Genomic DNA, 8,186 nt, shown 5'->3' with positions numbered 1-8,186 from the left:
ACCAGCGTCTCAACCTCCGCCCCGCGCCCTCTGCCCCTCAGCTCAGCTCATTGGTTCATCCTTCTGTGAGGTGGGGCGAGGCTTCTTCTTGGAACCAATCGGACACTCCCCCTGTTTCTTACTCCGCCCCCGGTGCCCAGGCTCGACCTCTAACCGCTCATTGGTTCCTACGGGGCCTTTGAAACACGCGCCGGAGGAGGACCCTGCTGAGTGTTGATTGGCTGGGAGGGCGCCCTCCTCCCCCCGGTTTGGAGCGGGGTGGGGCGGGGAGAGGGGCGGAGCGATATCTTCTAAAGGCCGCCACAACGCTGTGGGGATGTTGGAAAGCGGCACTTTCTCGAGGCAGGATCCGAAGTGGTACCAGGGTAGGGAATTTTGTTTGTTCTTTTAAATTATTTTTTAAGGGCATGATGGGAAGCATTGACCTGGAGCATCTTGTGAAAACACACCACATCCTGTAGACTTTATAATTGTGGTCATATCTAGTCATATAAATACTATGGGAACCGCCAAAAATCCAGAATATAAGCATACCTAGTATGTTTGATATCTTATATTCCTTACCATTTCAGGATATATACAGGTTGGGATGTAGATCAACCTTCCTGTTAACAAAATATCAATGAAATAGTATGTTATGAAGAGGAGATAAAGTCTCCAGATGGTTTTAAGTGCCAGTTTCTAAGTAATTGGCTATTATCTTAAAAAAATATGTTTCATTATTCTCTCCCCCATTCTCCAGTCCCCATTTAGTTGGCCATGGGGAAGAAGGTCACCTGGAGCAACATTACCTGCTGATCTGACAAAAATATGCAGAGCTTTCAGCTCCCTGACTCATGTTGTGGAAACCAGTGGGTAGAGAGCTAATGGGAAGAATTCTTTAGCAAAGAAGATAGCACAGTTTGACTTAGAGACTGTATTAGTCAGGGTTCTCCAGAGAAAAGAACCAATAGGATATGTACATGAAGAGATTTATTTTAAGCTTGGCAAGTCAAAAGCTGATAGGGGAGACTAGGGGGGGCTGGAGACTCAGGAAAAAGTTGTAGTTGGAGTTCAAAGGCAATCTGCTCTAGAACCAGGAATACCTGATATTGCAGGTGAAGTCCAAAGGCCATCTGCTCCAAAATGTCCACTTGCCTTTTTGTTCAGGCCTTCAATCGATTCAATCAGGACCACCCACATTATAGAGGGGAGTCTGCTTTCCTCAAAGTCCACCAACTGAAATGTTAATCTCATCCAAAAACACCCTCACAGAAACATCTAGAATACATTTTGAGCAAATATCTGGGCACCATAGCCCAGCTAAGTTTGCACATAAAATTAGCCATCAGACAGGTCCAATCATCATTGGACTTGATTCATTAATTTATTCAGAAAATGTTTATGAGCATCATCTGTGTCCTAGGTACTATTCAAGGTGCAAGGAATATCTGAGTGAACTGAACAAAGTCCCTGCCTTTATGGGGCTCACATGCTGCTGGGGGAGACTGTCAGGTAGTGATATGTGCTGTGAAGAAAAATTAAAACAAGTGGAGCCTGATGAGGATGCTATTCTAGATAGAAAAGTCAGGGAAGGCATCTTTGAGCTGTCACTTGAGAAACACCCAAATGAAGAGAGAGAGTGAACCATTTGAATAGTTAGAGGAAGAGTTTTCAGTCTGCCTGAAGAGTAAGGAGGTGCAAAGCCCCTGGGGTGGGAATGTGCTAGGTGTGTTCAAGGAACAGCAGAGAGGCCAGTATGGGAGAAGCTGATTGAGTGAGGCTGAGAGAGGTACGCAATGAAGCAGGGCCTTGTGGGAGGCTTAAGAGCCTCTTTTCTGAAGCATTGAGAGAGGGTCCAAGGAAAGACTGGAAAATTAATTAATTAATTTTTGGCTGCATTTGGTCTTCGTTGCTGTGCACGGGCTTCTCATTGCGGTGGCTTCTCTTGTTGCGGAGCACGGGCTCTAGGCACGCAGGCTTCAGTAGTTGTGGCAGGAGGGCTCAGTACTTGTGGCTCGTGGGCTCTAGAGTGCAGGCTCAGTAGTTGGGGTGCAGGGGTTTAGTTGCTCCGCGGCACGTGGGATCTTCCGGACCAGGGCTTGAACCCGTGTCCCCTGCATTGGCAGGAGGATTCTTAACCACTGTGCCACCAGGGAAGTCCCCTGATTGTTTAAGTATTATCTGTGGCTACTTTTGCGTTACAGTGGTAGAGTTGAGTAGTTGCAGCAGGGACTGTATGGACTGCAAAACCTAAAATATTTACTCTGTGGTCCTTTACAGAAAAAGTTTGCCCACCCCTGTGATATAGTCTGTGAGAGAAATGTATATTTCTTCTAGTAACATGATTTTAACTCTGTTTCTTGCAGAGGAAGAATCCTGGCCTTATTATGCTAAAACATTCTCCTCTGCTTGGCTTGGTCCCTTCATTATGGGGGTCCCACATAAACTGACAAGGGCTATGGCTGAACTATCTGGTTAAATGGCATCATAGTAACCTAGTTTCTCTCTAATCCCCAAGATTCTCCCTGGAGAGGAGGAGTGGGGGCTGGAGTTCAGCCTGCCACACCTGTAGTCTTCAGTTAATTTTTTGGTGTGTGACTCACGGCTGTTAACAGAAATGTGTGTGGTCAAAACAATGTGGAGGATTTATCCAAACCATCAGAGGGAAAAGTGTTAACATATGTTCACAGACAGATGAGTATCTTTAGAGATGCTCAAAGAGAAATGAAACATGATTGCCATCAGAGGTTGTACTTGGATGTATGTTTTACAAATAGATCCATATTTTAAAAATATTTTAATATGAATGCTAATGGATTTGACATGTGTGTTAGGGAGAGAACACTGGAATCTTAGAGTTGACTGCAACTTGGAGAGATCATACCTCCCCATTCGTGACATGCCAAGTTTAAAAATTTCTCTTGTGCTGACCATCGGTTACAGTATATAACATCTGCAGTAGACATATGTTGTTTTCCAATTGCTTCTTCCTTTGGTGAGTTGCTCCTGTCTCATTTCATGCAGTCTTGTTGGGCATGTGACTGGGACTGATCCATAAATGTACCCTATTCCTCTGGTCACAGTTAATGGTCCAGGGAATGCATGTGACCCCAACTGGAGCATCCTTCCTTGTCTTGTGTGCTTTGGTTGCTGGTATCCTTATTTTCTTCTTTACCTTCCTAAGGTCTCTGTTTTACCCCAGAATGATGATGAGTTCTAATTTGCACTGGATAACTGGAGTAGATTGTAAAATATATTTAAAATATTATTTAAATTTTAAAATGCTATTGTATTTTATAGTGGGAATGGATGTAACAACTTCGCTCATTCTACAGACTCTTCTGTTCTGTGACTTTGTCATGCTCTGTCACGAGGTGGAGTATAATACTCCTCTTAAACATGCGCTGGCCTTAGTGACTAGTTTGACTGAGAATATACCAAAGTGATCAATGATAAGCTTGATAAAATTGCATCCTCATGTATCCAGCACCCAGATGAAGTAATGGAACATTACCAGCCCCCAGAAGTCTCCTTCGTCCACTAGCCACCCCAGAGGTTAGCTCTGGTTTGATTTCTGAAACCATTGCTTAATTTTGCTTGCTTACAAGTTGTATATAAATGGTATCTTTGGTGTCTGGCTTCTGTTGCCCACTTCGTGAGATTCATTCCTGCTGTTGTGTGGGGTTGTACTTGTTCATTCTCATGGCAGTGTTCTGTTGTATGAATGTGCTATAATTTATTCATCTCATCTACGGTTGATAGGCACTGGGTTAGTTTCCAGGGCTGGGCTATTATGAATAGTGCTGCTAAAAATATCCTTGTCCACGTCTTTTGGTAAACATATGTACATAATGCTGTTGAGTATATACTAAGAGTGGAAGTGCATATGTTCATCCTTCGTCAGTACGGCCAGTTTTCCAGAGAGGTGGTACCAATTCACACTCCCACGGGCTGTGTTAGAATTCTAGGTCAACATTTTGGCCAACATGTAGTATTGCCTGTCTTTTTCATTTTAGCCATTCAGTGGGAGCTAATTTCAAATTGTCAAGAGACTAACGCTAATCAGTTGGATATCAGAGAGAATCCGTAGATGCCATTCTTTAAGAGGGAGCAAAAGTTCCATAACTTTCAGGAATTTTTGGAAAATGTTTTTGTACTATGTTATCATGTGTAAATATTTTATGCATTATTTTATAAATGTCCGTATCATTGCAGTGTCTATATTTTGAGGGTACATGCCTACTTTAGACCGTAAAACTACTGATATGAACAGAGTGGCCCTCAATTTAGGAAGCTTCCCAAATTTAGGCCTCATCAGTGAGCACCTCGCACTGTGATGGGAGAAATATTATTTAAGTTTCCCAGGCATCCCCAGCTTGGGGCTAAAATTAAAGTCACAATAACCATCTTTTATGAAATAATATTTCTTTGGTTCCTAGTCTGTCTACTCTATGAAATTGCAGCCCCTGTTTATTCCTCATGCTAGTTCAGTGCATACTCATGGATGACATCCCATATGCTCAGAAAGGCAAGAGCAAGGCACCTGCTGTCTTTGGCTCTCCTGCTCTCCCTTGCTTGTCGGGTCACTGCCCAAACCCGGAGCAGCAACCATGCTGACACCCGCCGAAGGTGCTGGGACCACCGCTGACCACTGACGTCCCACCATCTGCGGTGCCAACTGCACCTTCTCTGTCGCTGCTGAAATTGCTGGCACAGGATTTTGCTAACACTTGCATCTTCGATGTCCCCTGGAGATTTTAATGAAATAGCTCTTTTTAGTTTCACTGGCTGTTTACAGCCATGGAACTTGGGTTGCAGGATGTTGAGGGTGGCCAACACTGGGCAGTACTGAGAATTCTTCCTCCCCTCTGGCTCTGTCTTGATGTCATGGAACCCAATCTGTGTACTTTGACTTTCTCTTCCTTTAGGGTGAGTTTCTTCCCAGGAGAACTCTGGCCTCTTCTGGGAAACAATCCTGACAAGATTATCTCACCCTCTGCTAGCTGTGCTCAAGTATGTCTGAGTCCCGAGTGCTTAGTCTCAAGCTGGGGTGACCTCATGTCCGGTTTAAACCTTAGTCCTGGTTTATGACTGTTGGTTGCCCTAGCGTAATTATTAACAGCTCTCTCCTTTACTTTCCAAAGTGTCCAGGGTGGGGTAGTAAATTATATGGACATTCTCTCTTCAGCCATCTTTAGGAAAGTTTTCCAGAGGTAAAACAGAATCAACAGCACATTTCAGAACAGTCAAGAAATAGAATATATAGGAAAGGGTTTTGAACCCCGAAGGCTGGGTGTGGCATTGCAGCTACGGCCTCGTTTGCTGCCCCTGCTTTTCCTCCCAGCCCCAGGGCTGGCAGCCACTTGGCTCCACCTACAGCCTGGTTTCTGCTCTGGTTTTACACAGGGAGATAGAAGGAGAAGGAGTAAAATGCTCTGAAACTCAGTTGGAGGTTAATACTTGCGGTGGGGGGCCTACCTGGCGTGGCCTGGGCCCAATTTTGCTAATCTGGCTTTTGCTGTCTTCCTGGGACAGTTTCTATTTTTGATCATATCTTAGTTCTGAATGGAGCCCTGATGATCTCTTGCCATTTCCCCTGTCCCTGGCCTGCCCTGGACCTGAATTCTGGCTCCTGACCCTCAGTCACATGGGTTCTGCTGTCCACGGCCAGCTTTCTCAACACGGCCTGTCCTACCCTGTTGCCTGCTTGCACCCCATCTGTGTCCTCTGCTCTTTGGAAGCCGTTTTGTAACCTCTGGTTGCCCTTGCATGCTGGGTTCCCACCAGGAAGGCGGGGTGCTCTAGCAGGAAGGGAGAGGGCCTTGAAGTCAAAAGACCTGGCTTCAAGTCCTAGTTCTGCAATGAGCTGTGTGACCTTGGACTAATCACCTAATCAGCTGACCTGAATTGCAATCACCTCATCTGTAGCATGTGGAATGGAATCGCTGCTTGAAAATGAATGAATTGACTTCTGAGCTCAGAGAGTTTCCTAGTGAGTTTGTTTGGTTATGAATCAGTTATCTGGGGCTGGAATAATCCTTGGGAAGTCAGATTTCTGAACTTGAGGAATCAAGCCTCTACAAAAAAGAAGCTGGGGAAGAGAGCCTGGAACAGTTGGCTGGATTTTCCATTGTCGTCTTAGGAGAAAGTTTGGCCAACTCCTGAAGCTGGGCTATTCACCTGTCCCAATTGCTTTCAGCCCAGAGAGGGCTTGAATCAGACAGCTTCTCACATGGGAGTGTCACTAGCACCTTTCCCCCATCTTCTCTCATTGGTTTTTGGAAACCAGTTTGAGAAATTTGCCAAGAATGGAGGAGAGTCTTAAATTTCTGTCTTTCAGTTATACTTAGTTCATTTTCAGTAGAATCTAAAATAGGGACCTCCCTGGTGGCCCAGCGGTTAGGAATCCACCTGCCAATGCAGGGGACATGGGTTCGATCCCTGGTCTGGGAAGGTCCCACATGCCACGGAGCTACTAAGTCCGTGTGCCACCACTACTGAGCCTGCGCTCTAGAGCCCGTGAGCCACAACTACTGAGCCCGTGCGCTGCAACTACTGAAGCCTGCACACCTAGAGCCCGTGCTGTGCAACAAGAGAAGCCACTGCAATGAGAAGCCCATACACCGCTGCTTGCCTCAACCAGAGAAAGCCCGCGTGCAGCGACAAAGACCCAACACAGCCAAAAATAAATAAATTTAAAAAGAAAAAGAAAAAAGGGTCCAAAAATAAAATAGAATCTAAAATAAGGAGAAAGAGCCTTATTTTCATCACATCGAAGTGAATTCAAAATGAGTTGGAAACAGGTATGTTATAAGCATCCATATTAATGATCTAAAATATAAAACAGAAATTGGCAAGGCCAACCTCGTTATAGTTCTGTTCTTCCTGGAATAGGAGATAGCAGGCGAGAAAAGTAGGATTTCAGAAAACATCTTCCTCCCATGCAGAAATCCTCAGTGTGGGACTCAGATCTGATTAAATGAGTCAGGCATACATTCATTACGGTATATTACAAACATTTTTCAGCATTCAGAAGTGACTGGTGTCTCTGTGGATTTGGCCAGTTCCTGGCAATTATGCACTTGGATGCTAGTGTAAACCAGTGTGCCAAGCGCCTGGAATGACGATCCATGTCTGAACAACTTTCAGTCTGGGAAGCATGTTGTTCAAACACCATGCTTCTTCCCAAGATGGCCAAATCCTGGTTACAGTTTTATCCTTTAAATCTATTTATCCTGAAGCCTGACCTTTCGAAAGGATATGGCCCCATCCCTTGCCCCTTTCAGCTTCTGCAGCAAACACCTGGGGGGCCTTGCATGTGCTTTACAGCGTCTGTCTGCAGATTTATCAAGAAGTAGTTCCGTGCCTAGCGCCTTAATCGGAAAATCACATTCTGAACATAACGTGTCAGATGGATTATTAGAAAATGCTAATTTGTTCAGAGACTGTTAAATCTGGAGTCCTGGCCAAATCCTGAACTGAGTCATGGCGTTCTTTCTCTGAAATTTCCTTCCACTTTAATTTGTATGAGTATTAACCAACCTGTCCTCCACTGTAGCTGATTCACACTTGTTCTTTGTGCTGCAGCCCTTTATTAGGAAGAGAGGCTGTCACGTGGCATGTTCTGTATAGCAGTGGAAGCCGGTGCAAAAACTTAACACTTTTTAGGAATTTGATCTAGGACTACCTTGGCATATCTGGAGAGGACAAGAATGTGTGCTCTCTGAGGCAGGAATTTTTGTCTCTCAATGACTGAACAGCATCTAGACCAACATCTGGCTCGAAAGAGCCACCCAGTAAATACTTGTTGAATGAATAAATAAGTGAATAAATAATTATAAGCCCACCCTCTTCTTTTTTTAATTAATTAATTTATTTTTGGCTGTGTTGGGTCTTCGTTGCTGTGTACAGGCTTTCTTTAGTTGCGGCGAGCGGGGGCTACTCTTAGTTGCGGTGCACGGGATTCTCGCTGCGGTGGCTTCTCTTGTTGCGGAGCATGGGGTCTAGGTGTGCGGGGTCAGTAGTTGTGGCTCATGGGCTCTAGAGTGCAGGCTTAGTAGTTGTGGTGCACGGGCTTAGCTCCTCCACAGCATGTGGGATCTTCGCGGACCAGGGCTCGAACCCGTGTCCCTTGCATTGGCAGGCGGATTCTTAACCACTGTGCCACCAGGGAAGTCCACCCACCCTCTTCTTAATTGCACAGT

This window comes from Monodon monoceros, unplaced genomic scaffold (assembly GCF_005190385.1).
Source record: "Monodon monoceros isolate NGI ecotype Baffin Bay Population unplaced genomic scaffold, NGI_Narwhal_1 Super_Scaffold_21, whole genome shotgun sequence".
Taxonomy (NCBI): Eukaryota; Metazoa; Chordata; class Mammalia; order Artiodactyla; family Monodontidae; genus Monodon; species Monodon monoceros.
The sequence above is the reverse complement of the archived record's forward strand: the minus strand, read 5'-3'. Positions refer to the sequence as shown.